At 42.7% G+C, this 23,018-nt stretch overlaps 1 protein-coding gene across 7 annotated transcripts in view; it reads right to left on the minus strand.

The window, feature by feature from the left end:
• The window catches only part of Ctbp (C-terminal binding protein), a 65,803-nt gene that overhangs the window by 36,368 nt on the left and 6,417 nt on the right, over window positions 1–23,018 (minus strand). The window contains exon 1 of one of the 7 annotated variants that reach the window (XM_076787783.1): window positions 534–652. The exons of 5 other annotated variants lie outside the window; for them this stretch is intronic. The gene's annotated coding sequence lies outside the window, so the exon portion shown is untranslated. Of the gene's footprint in view, window positions 1–533; window positions 653–23,018 lie in introns of those variants that run through there. One more of the 7 variants, XM_076787782.1, reaches the window with a different exon arrangement.

The following is a 23,018-nucleotide window of genomic DNA, read 5'->3' on the forward strand; positions in this document are numbered from 1 at the left end:
TGTTAGCGCGTGTGTTAAAAATTGTTTGCCGAGAGAGCGGTCTCGGTGATTTGGTGGACGGGCACCGTGCGTCGAGCATGGCCCACCGAAGCAGGAGCATTCCACGTGATCGGGTTAACACGGGATAAATGATACACATTAAGATTCGTTTACGCACGGCCGTGACGGGAAAGAAGGGCACAGAGGAATGTTTGATCTGCCGGTCAATAGACACAAGTAATCGGAAACAGAGAGAGGCCCCCGGCCGCGGAGAAGGCTACAAAATGAGATCGGTGCTGGTCTCAGCGAAAGCGAGGATGCGATACTAACGCGGAGTGCAAACCCAAGCACTTTGACTTGGGCACATGTTGTGCCAACTCAGCGAAAATGTAAGCTCATATCATCAAAAGGAGGAGAGGCAAGGAGGCGAGATTAAGCCCTTGTTCGACAGCTGGCAGCGTATATCATACGTAATACACGGTTAGTAGCAGGGAGAGAGCAACGTGTCGAGGAAGTGCACTCAGAAAGAGACTCGTAACACTGTATGTATTTACCGTACGGTCGTGCATAGTTAACTATATCTCCGACGGGGGGTATACTTCCATATCAATTAGAATCCTTCCCCGATGTGTAGAAATTTCGTACCCGTAGTCTAGTTTCCCGGGGGCGGGGGGCTGTAAAGAAAGTTTGAATTATATTCGAACGGTTCCGGGCCAGCTCGAATCGGAACTTATTGTTCGAGCTGTTCGACAAGTTCGAACTACGGTAGTCCCTCGTTTAACGGAGGGGACGAGTTCCAAGAAACTGCTCGTTATGAGTAACTTTGCTGTCAGAGGCAAAAATAGCGTTAGTTCACAGCCGAGATTTATTGACAGCGTTAGATACAGTTACGTATACAGAATTAAGTCACCGAGATAAATTATTCGGAAGATTCGTTGCTCGGACTTTTATTGCTTTTCATTTAGTCATTCCGTATACGGGTTAATATCATTTACTGCTTCTACGGAAATCTGGGTCATTTCCACTCCTAACGTCTAGATCATGTGTCACTTGATCTACCAATTGGAAGTCGTGCACCAAGTAGAAGAACTATGAAGTCAGTTTTTGACTTCTAAAATCTTTTTCTTTTTACCTCGTTACGGACTCTCAACGAACTTATCGAATCAGTTAGCGAAAATTTAAGATAAAATTGTGGAAACGGAATTTTTTTTTTCTTTTTGAAGAAACGTGTGCTTCGAGGGAAAGCAAACACAATCGATCTTTTTCTTCGTTTCAAGGTTAAGAGACAGTCCCGCTTAAAAATTCATCGGGCTTTTAGAGCGGACGTTCGGGCTAAGCGGTCGAATTCAACCCCTTCGGCTTAATCTCGGTGTGCAACAGAGTTTTTCGAGTTACAGATACAGCTACGTTGTTGGCAGAATGGAGGGGCGGGGAGGGGGAGGGGGAAGAAGAAGGGCGACAGAGTTGAGGGTGGGGCTGCCGTTGGGATGGGGAGCTATGAGGGCGAAGTTATCCAATTATTGTCTAACCTGGGAGCAACTTTACTTGGCGGAGAACCGTCGGTGGGAGGGCAGCTCGTCCTGCTCTCGGCTCTCTCTCTCTCTCTCTCTCTCTCTCTCCCCCTCTCTCCCTCTCCCTTCCTACAATCGAGCCACGATAAAGTAAAGTTTGTTTCAAAACTTGCAGAGAGGTGACTAGGTTTTTGTTAGTGACACGTGAAATTCAAACGACTTCGCTTGCGATAATAATCGCGGCGGGCCTCTCCCCCTTCTTTCTTCTTCTTCTTTTATCGAGTGACCGAGCGGGGGGAAGGGGGGGAAGAGAGTCGATAGGGTGGGGAGGTATTCAGTCTCAAGAAAGACGGCACTGATTAAGTTAGAGGTTCGTTAATAAAACGCTTCTGGAAGTTTTTCAATGCGAACGTTTCGAGGAAACTGTAACCATTCTCTTGCTACGTGATGGACTGGAGAAATGCTATTAAAAGTTCCACACGCGTCGATTTGTTTGACAACTCTCGAATTATCCGGCCGCGCCGCCGGAATTTTTCGAACTGTCATTTTTGTTTCCCGGCGCGCCGTGCAATTATAAATATAAATTGTCAAATTGTACGCTATTTAGAATATTCTGGTTCCAACGACGGCACTCGTTGAACTTGTTATTATTCCTGTTGCACTGGCGGAATTTTCGAACCGCCATTTTTGCTCTCTTGTACCCGTACAATTATAAATATTAATTGTGAAATTATGTACTATTTAGAATATTCTGGTTCCAACGACGGCACTCGTCGAACTTGTTATTATTCCTGTTGCACTGGCGGAATTTTCAAACTGCCATTTGTGTTCTCTCGTGTACGATAATTGTGCACTGCTTACAATATTTTGGTTCAAACCAATGGTATTTATCGACTTTAAAAAATAGCACAGTATGATTCCTCAAAACTGTAGGATTGGAAAAATAATTTTACAGAACCGTGACCAGTTTTGTTAATTTTATTTTAACGCCGGACGGGTCAAAAAGACTTGTTTTTTAATTTTTTCCTTCACTTTCAGTATTCTAATAGAAATCGTAGGAAATCCAAATGAATTCAATCTTATCAGTCGCATTTAACGCTCTGTAGAGTTCTCGTGTCAACTAGTTCCTGCAGTCGCAAATAATTAATTATTTACATAACAAGGAAATTAGTACATATTCTCCTTCGTTCTCAGAACTGATGACGTTGACACGTAATCTGGCTCACTGAAGAAAATATATTCGATATTTACAGAAATCCTAATCTCCGAACAAGAGAAACGGGAGACGGCTCTGTATCTTATTCTTACTGTATCTAATTTCGCTCGTATGAATATTCATACGTAAATAGAACTATTATCATTCAATTAGACTCGGCATTACATTCGGAACGAGGACATTATCGCCGTATAAAAACCAGTTGATATCTCAAACGGAAAAACACGCAGTTTCTTGTAAATATAACTGAACCAAGACGCAAACAGAAGCAAGAGAAAATTGTCTTTTATCGGCGAAGAAGCGGAGATTCTTGAAAGGAAGGCGGCTACGAGGTTAAACGAATTTTCTACGGCCATTTGTTTTTTGTGTCCACGGAAGGACGGCGCTTAGAATGTTAAGTTTAGGCTCACGTGCGTATGCCGAGTGCGATGACGAGGAAGAAACTCTGCTTGTCTTTGCGAAACCGTGCGAATTCTGCAACGTATCATTCCGATATCAAAAATAATCGTTTTGTACGTTTTATTTTTAACCTGACGACCAGATTTTAGCGTCTTTTAATAGGTGGGTGCTAACAGATCTACTATTTATGATTGCATCAACATTTATAATATTTCAAGACACATTTCATTTTACGTATGATCTTTTTAAAGATTGCAACTTTTAACAATTTATTAACCCTCGATCTCCCGCGGGTCTAGGTCTATAGGTCATTTCTGACGCACGCCGATATTTCACTACAGTTTTCTCTCGATATAAGACGACGACACGGGACCGGCTTTCGTCGTATTTCAGATGAAGAAATAATTTTGAAATAAAAAGCGTCCTCTTATATCGGAATAAAACTGTACATATTCCCGTATCCCCCCGCGAGGGGTCACAAATGACTCGCGCATAGCAAACCGGAGGGTGAAATACAAAGACATTTAGTAATTCAGGAATAGTTTCGAATTATAATAATTTTCAGTGCCCCAGAGGGCAATGCAAAGTAGATTCCTAATATAAACTCTCAATTTCTAGTTTATTTATGTTACTTCTAGTTTAGCTTTTTAAGATAACATCGATAGTTTACCCAAAGCGATCGCCAAGCGTAAAACAAGATTGCGAGCCCATGTTAACACGACACACGAGTAACGTTAACAGGTTACAGTATCACGTTTCAAAAATAGCGCCACGAATGAAACAGCGATACACCGGCCGGTATCTGCCATCGCAAATCCGTTTAAAGCTAGAAAGCGATCAATTGACTTACTAATTTTTTAAAAACTTCTCAACGGTAAAAATCTACTGAATAGGGACTATTGTTTATTAAAGTACCTGTAGACAGAGAAAGTGTTAAGAACAATGGAATCCATTTAACACTGCAATGAGTCTCCCGTGACCCCGGTGAAATTGTACTGTGCACTGATTGCGCGTCGGCATTGCAAAAAAATAGTAAGTACAGTTGCAAATGATATATTCTTAAATTTTCATAAATCTCTTCTTCCGACAATCCATAAAATCCGCAGTCTATAAACAAGTTATGCCGGTTAACACGTTAAGTGCCGCGCGGCACAGTGTCGCGAATGGCCATTCTAGGAGGAAAAAAATCATAGATCGTTTCATGCTTCTTCAAACCGATTGAAATTTTCTGTCAGGTCATGAAATGAGGTTCAACATATGTAGATCCTTTAAAAATAATATTTATATTGAAAAATATTATATAAATTATAGAAACCAATATCAAAACAAATAAAAAATGTAATATTAAATGAGTATAACAATAATATCTAAATGTGACAATATAAAAATAATTAACTAAGTTACTTATGGGATTAGACGGAAGTTCTTGTTAAAAGTAGATCTAACACACCTTTCGGTGGCGAATTTGTATTTTTTTCCGGTGTCACCCTATAATAGTTTATGCATATAATTACAGCATTGCTGTTAAGTCGTAGTTTGTAGATACACGCGAATTCTTCCTTGTGTGAACAATCCTAACCTTCTTATGTCTTTGTTGCGAGTTTCTTGAGCCTCTTCAGACATCATGCCAATTGGTAATAGGCATGATTTACTTATTTCTACATTATGAAATAATAATTTGTGCACTGTACCGGGCATATAAAATCAAGAATATAAATTTAAATATATATCTTTTGTTTCGCGAACGAATTTCTCGAAATTTAGAAAATTAATGTTGTGACCCGAATGTAAAAAAATCGTTCAAGAAGTTCCTTATTAAGGCCTGTTATTTTCGAGGTTTTTGTAAAGTTTTTGAAGAAACGTCTAGCCGCGTTACCATCATTTGTGGAGCCACTTCATCCTGCTTTCCTAGAATGCCCATTCGAACCACCGTACGGCGTTACAAAGATTTAAAAAAATTGTAACAGGCAGGTTAGCAGATATTTGCAGCTGATTTTTGTCAGAATCCCTTCTATCTAGTTTGAACTTAATGCAATAAAAATTTCAAGATGGGATCTTTTGAAACTTTTTAGTTCTGCTATATTAAAGTCAACTAACCGGCATAGAAAACTGGTAGTTGAAAAATCTCTAGAAATTATTGTAAAGGACTTTATTAACGAACTTTGTGAACATCACTGTACATATTTACTTATGTTAATATGGAATATCGTGCATAGAAGCTTAAACATTCATATTTATTGCTCTCACATAATTTTCTTTGGAACAAATATAAACGTACGATTTCGCCGTATTACTGTTCGGAGTTTTCACGTATTGATTTCGATCCTTATATTAAATGAATTATTATGGGTATAATTAGGCTCAGTAAACATTCCGTAAGAAGAATATATGAATGTTATATCTGACATGACTCTTTTCCATCTGAAATGGCCATTCGCGACACAGTGGCGTTAGACTTTCCGGATCGGGCCCAGCCGGTCCTCAAGGACCCCCGAAAATATTTCAATAAATTTTCCCTCAATTTTCAGGAAGACCCCAGAGTGCGGTACTTGTTAGTCCGAGGGAACATCTCTTCCGTGTGGAAGCTGGATATCGCTCGACTTCCTAGTAACGATCAGCGGACAGAAATCGCGACGCCGAAGGGTTAAAAAGGATGCACAATAATCTGCTAAAGAGTGCGCTAAAACAGAACGGCCGAGCGAAGAGTTTGTTCTAAGTTGTTGAAAAACGGGACGGGAAAGAAAAAGGGAAAACGAATGAGGTAAGAGGAGAAGAAACTCGTCCAATTATGATGACGAGTATCGGTGTCGGCGTTCGGGCATTCTCATCCTTGGCCACGATAGAATGGTCGGAAAAGGGGTATAGAGAGAGAGAGAGAGAGAGAGAGAGAGGGAGAGAGAGAGAGAAAGGGAGGAGGGGGCAGAGGGGCTGTTGCTCTCCGGGTACCTTCCGCCTCCGCGTTCGTCTCTCCAGCGGGCAGCGAGCAAACGGCCATGGGTGCAAGAAGGGAGACGGTGAAGAGGGAGAGGAAAGGCGACTACTTAAAGTTGGCGGAAAGTTTGGTTCGGCAGCAAAGTTAACTCAGTTAAGTTCTCCGCTCCTAAAGCGAAACTTCGGTTCTCCAACGCCTGTGCCTGCCTCTGCCTCTGCCTCTGCCTCTGCCTCTGCCTCTGCCCTGCCTCTCTGCCTGCCTGTGCTTGCTTGCTTGCCCTCCGTCCTCTTCTCCCTTTACCTTCCCTTTCTCTTTCTCCGTTCGTCCAACACGGTCTTGGCTACCCGACCGATTCCGCCCGGTGCTACAGGAATAAGTAATGTGTTTTGGAATTAGCACTGTTCCGGCGGAGTCTTCGCGCGGGAAATCGATCGGCATCGATCGCCACCAGTATCACTCTCGTTTGATTATACCGCTGGCCCCGAGTTTCCGCATTCAGCAGCCGCGAGTGAAAGGAATCGAAGACTATTCCCGGCGAACCTGGGGTTATAATAGAGCACGTAGAATTTGTCAGTGTCGATAGAGGGTAGTTTAGACCTAATACCCAAGCTGCTCAGCATCCACGAACTCGATGGCACCGGGGGGCTAAGGGTCTATGGCTGCTGCTAGTTCCGTTTAATCCTCCTCAAAGAATCTACCGGATATGACATCGTCAACTACATAATGATACTTTGACACAGTGAATTCTCGATACATGTCGACAACACGGGTCTCGCCAGTGACATACAGTGAATTCTCATTACGAGTCAGTGTCAACCTTACAATTTAGAGTCAGTGGAACTACCCACACCACCACGGTGAGGGGCCGAAGCTCGAGAGCCGTCTCTCGAGCTGCGTGCAACATTTTCTCAGTCTTCTTGTCACTATCGCTTAGTAGTCATAGGCTTTTATGGCTTGTAGACGGATATGATTCTTAGGTTTCCAGCGTGCCCTGTGTATTTCAAATGCGACGCTCGGCGACAACCTCAGATTTCCTCTAAGAGTCAGTCACCAGAACGGCGCAAATGACTCGTAACGAGAATTCGCTGTATATCGTCCAGGAGATCCCAGGCCTCTCGAGCTCGGTAGTGGGGATAGTTCCGCGACGTTTATCGTCCAGGCCTTGGCGACATATATAGAGACATCACTGTACCGTTCCAGTTTTCACGCAGAAAATCGATCGCCACCAGTATCACTCTCGTTTGATTATACCGCTGGCCCCAAGTTTAGTAACCGCGAGTGAAAGAAGACATCTTGTTTCCGGTAAACGTGAAGTTATAACGAAGAGTGGGAAAACAGTACAGAGGTCCTAAGCTGCATAGCACAGGGGGCAAGGGTGACTCTTCGAGGAGTCTTCCAGATTGCTTGGAACAGTTCAGTCGTCAGCTACTAGATTGCAGTACATTAATAAAATTCCAGCAGAGTTTTCACGCGGAAAATCGATCGCCACCGGCATCACTCTTGTTCGATCACCCCGCTAACTGACGCTTCCGCATTGAGCAGCCGCGAGAGTGAACGGAATCGAGGACTATCTATTTGACTTCCGGTAAACGTGGGGTTACCACGAAGGGCGTAAGATTTGTCAATGTCGATCGTGCGGGTGCTCCAAATTGCTAAGTATAGTCAATTCTCGATATATGTCAACGCCACGGCTCTTGCCAGCGTCGCGTATCGTCCAGGAGACATACCCGAACCGTGTTTACACTCCTCGGCGTCCGAGGCCTCTCGCGGAGTATACCCCGCGGTAGTGGGGATAGCTCCGCGACGTTAATCATCCAGGCTTTGGCGACATGTATAGAGAAATCACCGTACCTGCGAACTGAACGACTCAGGAGCAAATCTAGCAGATCTAAGTTGCTGCTAGCTATGCCTAGTCCTCTCATTGTCGCAGTCTAAAGGTGGAATAAAGGTCGAATGGTCTAGACTGCTGGTAGTTCTATCTAGTTCTCTCCATGGAGTATCGTCTGACAGATTGTTTATGAGAGTACAATCTACACCGTCGTATACTAAATTGATCATAATGATGCATTGATGCGGTACCCGGCGGTCTTGCGATCGCAGTAGCACTCCCTGCAGGAATGAAAATTGAAACTTCAGGGGCGAAGAATTACGCGTGAAACCGCAAAAAGTAAAAGTGACTCGGAAACGGCTAGGTAAAACCCGTAAAGTTCGACGAAACGCTCCACCAGGAAGAAGGATGTGTCCCCACCCCCCCCCCCCCTCTCTCTCTTTGCAGAACTCCTTCAGCCACTCCGGCACCGATCGAAATTCCGAGACAAAGTTTGCGAAATTCCGAGGAAAGCGCGTGGTCGTTTAACGTCTCGCGTTACCCTCCTTCGCGCATGCACGCGTGGAAGCTTGTAAGCATCGTTTTGTAACAGATACCAGTCAGCGTGGTCGAGTACTGTCCCTCCTTTGATGGCACGGCCGAGCAAAAAAAAAAAAAAAAGAAACCGGTCCAGTCGGTGCTCCCTGCAAGGAGGTTTATCTTTCGAGATTCGCGTGCACCCGTTTGCTCGAAAAGAAGTTACGGGGGCGTTCCTCTCACTCCGGTGGGGGAAGAAACGGTTTCTAGTTTTTCGAGAAATGCAAAAACGAACTGCGCGTTCGGAGCAAATGCGCTTCCTGCAACGAGAAGAAACAGCGGAATAATATGAACAGAAATTTCCCGGTACCTGATTATTAATTGATCGATGAATTTTTGTGCAAAATAAAAATGGTCGATTGCAAATAAAAGGTGCACTCCTCGAGGCCTCTCGGTACACCCAGCGGTAGTGGGGATAATTCCGCGACGTTTATCGTCCAGGCCTTGGCGACATATATAGAGAGAAATCACTGTACGTACAAATTGATTTCGTATATCCGCAGTCTACCGATTAGGGATAATCCCTGTCCATAATTTTCAGGAAGAGTATCAAGCACCTACAAATAAAGAAAGGGCGAACAATGGCTTGCCGCAACAATTCTCTAAAAATACATTTTGCGCAACGCATGATCTGCAATGTTGCAGAAAGATACGAACAGGGAAACGAGGAGCGAAGAAAATGGGGGAGAAAGTATGGGGTCGAACAAGGTATTACTCGAACTCCGTGAATTCACACGGCCTTGAGAATGCAACCCGGTACACTACGAATGTCGATGCACATGCAACGCGCGCCTGTAACGTGGACTCCGACCGTATCCCTTCCTTCTCTGTTACGCACTGATCGATATAGGTGCACGCATTAATACCTCAGCGCTTTTACAGGGTGACACTTGATCAATTTGGCTCGCCTAGTGACTCATCACCGCCGCTAGGCACATAGAGTGCTTGACTTTGCAAGCTAATTTCAACAATATTTGCGTAATCGTTTCGCACGGTACAACGTATACTTATCAATGATTCGCGTTAGCCGAGAGTAAAATAATTCACTGCGCCGATATACAACAAAGCTGAAGAGAGGACGAGAATAAATAAAAATATACGTTGATCTCTTGGCACCATAATAATTAACACTAGAACGACCGGAGCAGTCAAAATGACTGCTTCCTAATTTTTTCTTTCACAATTACTGAAATTGTAAAAATGTTTTCATCCGAAATTTTTTAATGAACCTCTTCATTGAAGCACATATTACAATAAAAGTTGTATGAAGTCAGAATGGGCACAGTCTTGTCACTGTTACAAAGCAATATACCTCAGTCGCATTTATTGCTCGGTCGTTCTAGTGTTAAATTTGTCTGTAACTCTAAGAATTAACAATTCGCCCTCGGTACAGTGATTTCTCTGTATATGTCGTGCAGGCCTGGACGATAAACGTCGTGGAATTATCTCCCGAGGCCTCGGACACCGGGGAGTGTAAACACATAGTGTCTCCTTGACGATATATGTCGCTGGCAAGACCCGTGTTTTTGACATATATCGAGAATTTTAGGGGATTATTATCTCAAGGATAATTTTCATGAAGCACCTTGGTAAGCGTTAAGCAGGTGAGTATCTGAGACGAAGATGGTAAATTAGTGTTGTTCCCGTTCCCAGCGGAGTGTTACGAAATTTAAAACCCTCGCGATTCGGTCTGCTCAAGACACGGCAGTCGGTGCTGGCAAACACAAAAGAAGAAAGGTGCTCCTGTTTGGTCGAGTGTTCTTTTTCGGCATTCTATCTCCGCGCACGTGCTCGCTTAATTTACGATTTCACTATCTCTCACAGCGGTGGACGTACGTATGTACCCGAGGAGATCGTCCATACGCATGACTTCACCGTTAGGTCAAGAAGGGCTCGATCGAGCACCATACAAAAAAAGAACAATACCAGTACGCCCAAGACATGTGCCAGCTCATGTCCCCTATTCATGGTAGGGAACGCGATGAATATACCCTTGTTAAGTTTCAAAGTTACACACACTCCGCCGACTTTGCCAACCCCTCCTCTTTACGGTTCCCTATATCCTCTTCCGCTCTGAATCAGAATTTTCCACATAAACCGCCGACTAACTTTTCTTATTGTTTCCGCACCCGTTCTGTACGTGCTTCATAGATTAAATCGCGTCTAACGGAACGGGGATTGTTGCCAGTTCTACCTGCGACACACACAGCACGGTGCTCGCGAAAATATTTTCGGCATTTTCCTAAATTATTGCTCCCCTAAGCTCGATTCCAGTTGAGAAGAAACGTGTCTTATTAGTAGACTGCGGATCTTTATGCAAAATGAGAAATGTTTTCGTCGATTCGGAAGCTAAATAAAAATTTCTTTCTTGTTTTCATTATTTTGTTAAGCTTGGCAAAAGGATCAACTAAAATTCGAGGATGTAGCCTCAAAAATGTGTCAAAAATTCTTACAGTGACTTCCACTAATATTCGGACGCTTTTAAAAATCGCATATCTTTGTTAATATTGAATCATACTACTTGAATTTTTTTAAGAAGTTAGCACAATTGGGTTGTTACATAATGTGAACAAAAATTTTTACAAAAATTGCAATTGGTCGAAACTGCGGAGAAAATACTAAAAGTTGTATTTTGCAACTTTTTTATGTGGACTTACATTGAAAACGTAGAAAGTACGATTTGTAGATCTGTATGAATTATACATATTCTGAGAATTTCATCAAAATAGGTCAATGTTGCAATGAGCTACAGATGTTTCAAAATGATCACATAAGGGCGAAATTTTCTGATAAGGGCAAAATTCTGCGACTTTCACCCTTAAGCTTTCATCGTTAAACGTTTGTAGCTCATTGCAACCTTGACTTTATAATTTATACAGATCTACAAAATGTACTTTTTGAATTTTTATTATAGGCTCGCATAAAAAAGTTGCAAAACACAACTTTTAGTACTTTCTCTGCAATTTCGACCAATTGCAATTTTAATCAAATATTTTTTTCACGTTATGTAGCGATCCAATTGTTCTAATTTTTCAAAAAAATTCAGCCAGTATAGTCCAATATCGACAAAGTTATGCGATTTTTAAGAGCGTCCGAATATTAGTGGGAGTCAATGTATGTTAGGATTTAAGGGAATATAGCAAAGATTTTTAAGCATATTCAGCCGCTAGAGTCGACTACTGCATAATGTTCTAATCAGTCCGGTAAGATGACCAACACGCTCATAAAAGTAACGTTAATCCATCACTAACACCTAATGAGCTATAACCCATTAGGCACGCTGGTTACAATGGGAACAAGTTCGTCCGTGTGTCAGAGCACCAATTTGTTACTTCACGCACGCCTTGGTTCGCAGGAACGTCAAATGACCCGAGAGTTTGTTCTAAAAATTCAAACATTCAATTTCCATAACAACACTTTGGTTTTCGACAACAATTTAACGAAGTTGGCGAGAATTCGTAATACTGGATAATACGGTGAATTCTCGATATTTGTCAACAACACGGGTCTTGCTAGCGACATATATCGTCAAGGAGATACTATGTGTGACATATATAGAGAAATCACTGTATTATGTTTACACTTCTCGGCGTACGAGGCTTCTCGAGCTTCGGGGCCCCTCACGGGGTATACCCCGCGGTAGTGGAGATACTTCCGCGACGTTTATCATCCAAGCCTTGGCGACATATACAGAGAAATCACTGTACACCCTCAGACAGTTAAAATTGATTTTCAAAAACCAGACAAATGTCTTGAACCGATGATCCCTGATCAGATTCAGACCTCGGATTGTTCAAATTAGCCTGAAGCTATGTCCACACTGACGCAACGTCGAGCAACTTTTTGTCGCCTTGTTGCACCAGTTGCTTCAATGTGGACTTTGGATTAAACTGTACGTTCGGATAATGGAGAACTTAGAGCTCAGAGTTTCGGATAAGTCCTGCTGTAACTGATTCGAACAGTCGGTGGACCCGAAAATTGGCCAGGACTTAGGCGAGCACCCAGTATAGCGAGGTTCGCGGGACCGCAAAGTGTATACAAACGATTTTCTCTCTTCTGGGCGCGCGCGATTCTCTCGTGGAAACAGCGATGAGCGAACCCCGTACACTTGTTTCTCCTCGTGCTCGTACACCTACGCTCTTGGTTGCTCGTTCGCTACGTAATACGTACGCGGACACAAAAAAAAAGAAGAGTCGCGTCTTCTCGGTCTGGCCTCTTTCTCCTCTATCTGTCCTCTCTGTCTCTGTCTCTCACTCTCTCCCTCGTTCCCTCACAACGGTCGCGTACGCTCGTCGGCTCCGACCTATGCGCGCGCGGCGCGCACACCTATACAGAGTTACACAGCGGGTTAGGACAAGTGCGTAGAGAGCGGCAGAGAGTAGTTTCATGGAGTTTAGTTCCTCGTAGTGGATATGGCATCTTGACTCCTAGTAGTGGAGTGTGGCAAGCAATGGTCGGCTCGATCGATGTCTCGGCAACTTCCCACCCTCGACAGTCTGCCCCACTCTTCACGACACGTCCCCCCAGCTCCCAATCCTCCTCCTCCCTCCCGCCCGCCACCCAATCCTTCTCCTCCCCCTTGCTGAAACCCCCGCCATCGCACCCCACTCCAACTATCCTCATCCCAACCGTCAGATTCCCCGTCTCGCTCAACCACCTCCCGCTGTCCTCATCCTCCGACACATCGAACTAAATCCCGGAGCTGCTTACTGCTTCCAAGTCTGTTTACAATGGCGATGCGCTACCCCCATTATCCCGAGGTCGTACTTCACGTTTGAACTAAATCGCGTCGCTCGCTCCGGACGAACCTATTTTTTTTCTTCTCCTTCCTCTTCTTCTCTTCCTTCCCCCTCTACCCGCCAGACCCCGGAAGTCGCGTCTCTTCGTTTGTTTCACTTCGTTCCCCGTGTCCCGCGAATCCGTCGTTTCGGACGCAGGGTACGCGACTTGCTATCGAGGAATCTCGACGCCGTTGACGTGTCCACCGATTCGAAACTATCCAGCGCGTTGTCAAGATATCCGGCGAATATCGACTCGGCCGTTTATCGTAACGGGATGTAGCTCCGAATGGGGCGTGTTTTATGTGCTTTAATGCTGCGTTCACGCGTCGCATCGACGGGTTCCAATATTTTCAATTTACGAATATTAACCCATTTGCATCATTAGCGTATATATACGCGGCCAATTTTCCCGGTCACTATCACCGGAGCGTATATATATACGCTCAATTTATTTTTTCTTATAATGCTGAAATACTACGTTCTTTTTTACTTGTAGTCATTTTTGTACTTAAATATAATTTCAAAAAAAGGTGTGGTGATAAAGGCCTTCTTTTCATAATTCCTTATGGTGCAAATGGGTTAAAGAAGCATGAGGAAATATTCAATAAATTCATTTCCTCGGGTGCATATCATTTTCAAGATGACTATAAATTTCGTGTACACACATTCTTGTTATTTTTATAAAACTAGTGTTGGGAAAATGCGAAAAAAAAAGAGAAATCGATTCTTTCAAGGTTCTAGACCCCCTTAACAGGCTTCCGGTGTGTAGTGTTCGGTATCGATAACTTATCGATAATCGGTAGCAACCACTCATCTATACAGGGTGTCTCGGAATACTCGGACAAGCACCAGGCGATTATATGTGCAAAAGTATATTTAAAAAAAAAAAAGACATTTTTTCGGTCAGCGCTTCGAGAAAATTGACTTTGAGTGTTCCGCGTGTCCTACCCGTTTGCAAGAAGCAGAATTGGATGATCGGACGCGTCCGCTGATTACTATTCAACGGCACGCGTAACCGCCCAGTTTCCGAGCTCGATTTTCTCGGAAAACAGACCCGTCAACTGAACAAATTTTATTCGGTTTTCTTTTTGCAAACTTATTTTTACACGTGCAATCAGCAGATCGTCTTGATGCACACTGTACAGCAGAGCTGTCCAACATGTCCATTAGCGGGCAAGGACGCCCGCGGGCACAGCTACGGGCAACTGAGCCAGCGGAGTGGGGATAGGCCGAAGCCACGTAGCTGTGACAATACGTGTGACATATACAGTGTTTACTCGATATATGTCCACAACACGGGTCTACTCAGGGACATATGTATATCGGTTAGAAGACACTATTCTTTGATACACTGGCGAACGCAGAAAAGGACAGAGAAGCTTTTTGGCCCCTCACGGGGTATACCCCCCAGGGGTGAGAATAGTTTTGGGACATTTATAGGCTAGATAATTGCGACATATATAGAGTAAAGTCTGTACAATGCAGCCATGTCCGCCGTTCTGTGCATGCCCAGGGCAAGAAAATTGCTGCCCACACGGGCAGACGCCGAACAGCTCTGCTGTATAGCGCTGCAGCCCTTCTACGACCCGGCAGTAAACACAGGATTCGTGGCCATACTTCAAGATTACGTTTCCGGTCGTGTGTATTTGAGCAAACGTAAATTTCTGGACATTAAACGATTTCCGTTAGCGAGACACGGTCTCTCCCTCTCTCTCTCTCTTTCTCTTTGGCTGATGCTTCGTTGCGCAAAAGTTCGAGGAACTGAAATCTCCGCATGAAGGAATGCCATTCCGTCACGATCAAGTCAGCGTTAAATATGCGTGATCACAGGTGGCCGAGTTTCTAAGTGTAATAAATGACGGTACTGCTTTTGCGTGCCTCGGACGCATTGTTTCCAGTTATTTACGTAATACATGCGCGTTTATCTGTTATTATAGCCCATCCGTGTCCGTTTTCCGCAAGACCGACAGAGACGAACAGAGATGTATCTATACGTACCGAGTCCATTGTGCGCGGGGACATCGCAGGGAATCGATCAAGCTTGTAGCCTGGATAGCGTACACCCGGTAATTACGCTTTTCCTTATTCTCGAAAACAAAAATCAGTTATGCGTGCCCATAACACGGTTCAATCGTTCCGCAGACTGGTTACCCAGAATTGGCATGTATCGATATGCTAATCTACGTGACACGCTTTCTCGTTTATCGGAGACTACAATTTTCGGACGATAGCGCCGGGGAGCAATTAGATTTAATTGCTCGACGAATACTAATGCAGTCACTTGTGTACCCATTTACGGTTTTTTTTTTTTGGCAATACACAATCCTAATCTCTGTGTTCTAGCATATACAGGGTGTCCCAAAAATGTTATTCCTCGAATAGGGTGATTCCCAAGGTAATTTGAAATAACTTTTTCCTCTGCGAAAATGTCCTCCGCGGCTTCGTTCGGGAGTTATTAACGAAAAACACGGACCAATCGGAGTGTGGCGTCGCTGAGCGTGGCGTCGGCATTGGCCGAGCCGGAATCCGTCCGCTGTAGCCGCGCTATGATTGGTCTGCGCTTTTCATTAATAACTCGTTAACAAAGCTGCGGAAAATATTTTCGCAAAGGAAAAAGTTACTTCAAATCACCTCAGGAATCGCTCCTTTCAAGGAAGTACAACATTTTTAGGACACCGTGTATACGCTCCGGGACACGGTTTCTGCCTTCAAGGAAAGTTCGAGTTCACGAACGAAAACTGGAAACCGATCTACGGACTCTCCAGCAATTCAATTGAACTTTAATACTTGTGCTAAATAAAAATGATTTTACGACCAGGAGCCAAACGGTGCTTCTGTGTCTCGTTAATAATTTTCGTACCCTGAAACCGATATACTTTTCATTATTTTAATCCGTCTACTGGCTTAAATTGTACCTACTCATTTGTACCATAAATGCGCAATTTATGTTTATTTAAATTTTTTTAGAGAACGTGCACAATCCCAACTCCGAAGTCCGAGCATCTAGAAATCCCGGGACACGGTTTCCGGCTCCGAAGAAAGTTTGAATTTACGAAGGAAAACTGGAAAGGGATCTACGGATCCTCTGGCCCCGAGATAGACGCACCGGTAGATCGTAGCGTGCCCGATAGTTGAGTCAGGTCAGTTTGCTAGCCTTACACAAAAGCGGCTAAGTAGCGACCAAAGTGAAAGAGGATAGGGAAACGCTGTAAGATATACGCAGGACGAACGAAACGAATTTCAAGAGAACAGTGAAGGAAGAGGCATCGAAGCGAGGAGAGGGGACAGACCGAGTGGGGGCACCTGTTACAACGTCCAGATCGTTCTTTCGCTCTCTCTCTCTCTCTCTCTCTCTCTCTCTCGCTCTTTCCCTCTTTGCCGAGCACCCATCCACAACCAGATTCAACGTACACAGTGATTCTATAATAGCTGATAAAAACGCGTACAACTTTTTCGCTGCAACGCACAGTCGAGCCGCAAGGAAACTTCCTATGTCTTCGAATTGTACAAGAGGCCTTGTTTTGACCAAAAGAGACTTCACAAACTTGTCTACACCTTCTACGATTATTAATATTTTCAAACTCGAATTGTACAAGAGGCCTTGTTTTGACCAAAAGAGACTTGACAAACTTGTCTACACCTTCTACCATGATTAATATTTTCAAACTCCTGCGAGGTCTAAGCCTATGGGTCATTTCTGACCCGCGCCGACATTTCCCTACAGTTTTCTTTCTACAGGGTGTTTCACCTAACTCGAGCATCTAAAATATCTCACTTGTTTTTTATGATAGAAGAAAATTTCAGAGGAAAACATTAGTTGGTTCAGAAAGGCAGATATTATGATACCAAAAAAATTTGTTCAGGGTTATATTTTGACGACTGCTAGGGACCGGCTTTCGCCATATTTAGGATGAAGAAGAGGGGATAGCGATTGTCTTATTTCGAAATAAACAGCGTCGTCTTATATCGGAATAAAATTGTACATATTGACGGTCGCGCTCGAGCTTATCCCCACAGGTCACAAATGACTCCGGTATAGCATACGGAGGATTAATACTGGCTGCTGGGCTACTATTTTTATAAAGACTTAACAAACTTGTGCGCACCTCGTACGATGGTTAATATTTTTAATAGTGGCTCTCGTAGATTATTATCTTTATCTGCACACTGTTTCAGTAAACAATCCTCAATGCAAGGATAATGGACATATCTTTCTAGACTAGGCTTCTTCGGATTAATTCTTCATTGAAATTTAAATGAAAAAAATTAAAATAAATTTTAATAAACTCGGATTAATTTTAATCCGATGAAATTGGAAAAGCCTTTTTCTCTCAGTAATAAACTGTTCCTCGTGATTTCTTTTTACTTATCATTCAAATTTTGCTGTTTCACTTACTTTCACCTTAGTATCGTGAGCTTTCACTCCGTGATTCCATTCAATTTTGACAAAGAAGCTTGCCAGGAAAAATACTCGAGCGAAGAACAAGGTTCTGTGGATTCCTTCGAGCAAAAAACTGTGGGCATAATAGTATCAGTGAAAGTCTACGTTTGCCGAATAACGTTAACTGGTTTTTCGAGGCCCGCGGCGTCGGTGCAGACGGTGTTCCTCATTTGGGACAATCACCAACAATCCTCACCTTGAGAGTACGAAGAACGGTTCCACGGATAAATCTATGGAACGGTTCTCTCTGAGTTATAGCCTAGCTTTTGTTTGCGGCAGAGGTTTACAGACCTGGCGAGGGCTAATACTGGAAACGAGGAACTCCTCATAAACTGTTAAGAATGACTTTCTTCTCGGGGAGGAGGAGAGACACGGCCTCGCGCGCATTCCCCCTGGGGCATTTTCCATTTCGTTACGGAAAATCATGTATAGAATCTCAGGTAACTCGCACACCGACGGCGACCTATAGCCGGAAACTATGCAACAATGCTTTGCTTAGCGAAGGGAGGATGTGTTCCAAGAAACTGCTTCGTTAAGGGTAACTTTCTTGTCGGGATAAAGACACCCACTCGTAAAGAAAATTAGACACGCACGAAATTAAGGAACTTATTTCTTGAAACAGTTAGACTCTCTTTTTAATTGCTATTTATACTGGATCATATAATTTGTTATTTGAAAATTTCTACAAATTTCCTACTTTAAATACTTCCGTTCCTCGAAATGGCTAATCAGGCTTTTCTTCCATTTATTAACCCTGTATACTGGTCGACATAATTTTATTTTAAAACTTCTAGAATTTCACTAAGCACCTTAGTCTGCGGGGAATGCGAGACTCTGAGAAATTATGGCAGGAGGAACGATCAGAGTGGGGAGGATGTACGGTTTCTGTAATTGCTCCTGTCTGTAAAGTCCTAATAAAACCTTTGAGTGGCCGTTTATTATGGCTGTTTCGCGGCAGTAAAAAAAAAGTAGCGTCATTTTGCACCGGTAAAGAAGCTTTACATAACAAACAGGAATTCCTCCGAGAAGAAATTTTTCTGCCGACGGGATACTACACGGTTCTCCCGGGTGTTGACGGACTACTGTACCCGAAAAAAGTCTGGTTACTTATTTTAGAAACAGCATGTAGAACGACGTCGCGTCGCCTCTGTGTAGCCCGTGGACAATCGATGTAACCACTCTCTCGTGCCTTTTACCGCACTTGTACGGATCCCGGACGAAGTGTAACGATGCCGAGAGATCGATAATAACCGCCGCGGTTTGGTTCCACCCGAGCCTCGTACGAGACAGGGACACTTTTTCCCCTTTACCGCCCGTTCCTCCATCTCTCTCGTTCTCTTTCTCTCTCTCTCTCTCCTTCTCTCACATACACACAGACACACACACACATTCTCCTCATCCGGCCCAGCTGTCTCTTTTCTCCTCGCGACGATTTCACGCTTTAATTACGCGACGAAAATTGACGGAAGACAAGGGCCGACCAAGCCCACGAAAACTGCTCTCTGATCGTGTTGTGTTTTCACCCCATTCCTCCACTGTACTACAGATTTCGAGTTCGGGGCAACCTGATCTGACGGACAATTTTTCCGAGCAATTAATACGTATCCTTACCTGGGAACATTCGGACTGTTCGTCAATTTTTCCAGATGTATTTTCGAAAAACTTCATTCAACCATCGGGAGTTGAGAAAATAGAGTTTTGATAGGCTGGGTCAAAATAGACCCGGACACCGTTCTTCCAACAGTAGAGATAAAGATAAACAGATTATATTAGTCTTTGTTCGGATGATTTGTTAACAATTTTTCTGGATATATTTTCGAATATACTTCTCCAGATGCATTAATCACCTTGTTAGGTTTAATGTAATTAGCTAAAAGTGTAATTTAACTATCAAGAGTTGAGAAAATAGAGTTTTGATAGGCTGGGTCAGGATAGACCCGAGCACCGTTCCTCCAACAGTAAGATCCAGTATTAAGATAAACAGATTATGATCACATATAGCGTCCATACTCGGGACACTGCACCGTCGTTGTTCGGATGATTTGTTAACAATTTTTATGGACATATTTTCGAATATACTTCTCCAGATGCATTAATCACCTTCTTAGATTTAATATAATTAGCTAGAAATGTAATTTAACTATCAAGAGTTGAGAAAATAGAGTTTTGATAGCCTGGGTCAGAATAGACCCGAGCACCGTTCCTCCAACAGTAAGATCCAGTACTAAGATAAACAGATTATGATCACATATAGCGTTCATACTCGGGACACTGCACTGACACCGACGTGTGTATTTTCGTTTCATACAGTGATTGTTCAAACATCGAGTTACTTATATTACAACAATATCATTCATTAATTACAGTCCGCGAGAAGATGTACTTTGAACGAAAGTATGTCGGAAATGAAAAAGGATGACACACGTTTGAGTCATAAAAATATCCGAACTTATCAATGTCGTGATCCATCAATTCTAAGAAGCCAGTTGACTGGCTGAATACTCGCATTACAGACGCATAATGATTGAATACAAGTCTTAAAACGTACACCTTCAAATACTAACAGCAGAATGATTCGTAATCGGTACAAGCATTATGGAAGACATTATTGCTGTGCCGGAGTCATTCGTCAGCTGTTCACTCGAGCGACGCGTCAATATGTACGATTTTATTCCGATACAAGACGACGCATTTTATTTTGAAACAAGAAAATCGCTATCCCCTGAAAACTGTAGTGAAGTATCGGAGTGGGTCAGAAATGACCCCGACGTAGGGCTTGAACTCGCGGTAGTCCGCGGGGTTAAGAGAGCCATATAACAGCAGGCTTGTATCGAATATGAAAATAAATTGGCTATTCCCCGATGATATTTTAAACAAGATCAAATATTTGGATTTCCCAAAAAGATTTCATTGGAAATGTACATAAGATAGGAATACGAAACACGTTTAAGTTTCAACGAGATAACGGCACCGAAAATGGAGCTCAAATAGTGCTATAACATCTACTATACAACGAGCTACAATATTCAAATGAAATTATCATACATCTTCGACAATGTTTAAATAGAGTCATTTATCAAAATGAGATTCCACGAAGAATTGAAATCATTAATCATTTGAAGGACACCGCGGACCTTTATGCAAATTCCAAAACCATGGAACAAATTCGATTAATCAATTAGAAAAATTCTTACGGCAATAATACAGCAGTAATAGAAATACCACTAACATTTGTTACTGTACACGTTCCCTTGTAGTTGAAAAATGCACGAATACTATAAAGCATAAATGTGTTCAGTCTGATAATATCATGTCGTAGACATTATTCATTTTTATATTAATTATTTAAATAAATACCATGTGGAACGTTTCATTTTCAGTCTTACTGCTATCTCGAGCGTTAAAAGTTGCTCGAACAATAATGCGCGCATAACAAGAATATATTAAAAAAAAAATAAATATGTATACACTGAAAAAAAAGAAACTGAGCTACGATTAGCTCGCAATCGATCGTTTCTCGCAGGAAAATCAGAGACAGCGCGGTATCCGAATATTAATGCGAGTAGCTGCGCGCGATTCTATAAATATCGAAGAAATGTAAGATCGTCGAGCGAGATAGCCGCAGATTTTTCGCATTATCGTTCCATTATCAGTGCAGGCAGATAACATTTCCAAATAGGCAGTTACGTGTGTGCTACCCGGCACATCTGTATCCCATATATCGAAGACTTATGCAAGTTGTATAACGAATCAATTTCGCTCGGCGCATTACGTCCGGTAAAGGGAAAATATAATCAAGCGAGTTCTGCAAACGCTCCAAGCCGTGCTCTTATCTCGATCGTCGAGTTTGCTGTGATTAATAGGTATACGCCGAGTACGTACTTTCGCGATGAAGCCGCTCCGCCGATGCGGCCGCCATCGCTCTCCGCGTTACATTTTTAAACCGGACATCGCCGTCGAGTTTAGGCGGGCGACGCGCGCCGCCGTAACGCGATAAACAATCATTCGCCCGGGACAAGTATCTTTCCGTGCGAACACCACCGACCCGACAAACAATAACAGATCCTTCTTGGCGACCTCGTCGCTCCCCGTGAACCATGAATCATTGATAAGACCCCGGACCGAATCCGTTGCCCACGAAAAATTCTAGTTGAAACGCCTATCGGACTGTGCCGCGATTATTGAACACGATTACCAGCAGTGCCGAGACTCGATCGGCCCCTGGCAGACAACGCGACGCGGTAAAATTGAATGCCAGCGGTTTAGCATGCTTGCCAATGACGCACAGCAGTCAGAAATCGCCAAAACATGGCCAAAAAAAGGAAGGAGCATTCCAATCTAGTTCAGAATTGACACTCTGGGGTTCTTTCGGTCGCTGATTATGAATCTGATGTCAAAATTACAAAAAACAAAATGGCGGATGCGCAACAGATAAAATTATTGGACTCTCTTGAAAATTAGTATTCCCATATTTCCTATACCGTTGAACACGAATCTGATGTCAAAATTACAAAAAACAATGTGGCGGGTGCGTAACACATAAAATTATTGGACTCTCTTGAAAATTAGTATTCCCATCTTTTTTGTGCCGTTGAATACGAATCTCATGTCAAAATTACAGAAAACAAAATGGCGGATGCATAACAGATAAAATTATTGGACTCTCTTGAAAATTAGTATTTCCATATTTCTTATGCCGTTGAATACGAATCTCATGTCAAAATTACAGAAAACAAAATGGCGGATGCATAACAGATAAAATTATTGGACTCTCTTGAAAATTAGTATTTCCATATTTCTTATGCCGTTGAATATGAATCTGATGTCAAAATTACAAAAAACAAAATGGCGGATGCGCAACAGATAAAATTATTGAACTCTTTCAAAAATTAGTATTCCCATATTTCTTGTGCCGTTGAATATGAATCTGATGTCAAAATTACAAAAAACAAAATGGCGGATGCGTAACACAAAAAATTATTAAAACTGATCGCATCACCAAAGTGGTACCTAGCGGCAGTTACTTTTTCAAAATAATATAAAAGTATCAACTACAAATCTAAACAAGAATTTTTGGAGAAATATTGTGGAAAATACAACTTTTAGTATACATCTTTAAAATCTGTGCATCAAACTTTTTCTTTGCCTTTGTGCATTATAAACACTAATTAATGTAAATCCAATATTATTATTCTGTATAGTACTTACTTACAGGAATGGAATCGATCGTACACGGAAAACAAAAATTCAATTTTCTTGAAATTAATAGCGTCACACTTTCTTTTTGACACCGTAGTTCACGGCACGAAAACTGCGTGACGAAAGAACGCGATATTTGTACTCTCACCATTTTGC

This window comes from Halictus rubicundus, chromosome 5 (genome assembly GCF_050948215.1).
Source record: "Halictus rubicundus isolate RS-2024b chromosome 5, iyHalRubi1_principal, whole genome shotgun sequence".
In the NCBI taxonomy this organism is placed as follows: Eukaryota; Metazoa; Arthropoda; class Insecta; order Hymenoptera; family Halictidae; genus Halictus; species Halictus rubicundus.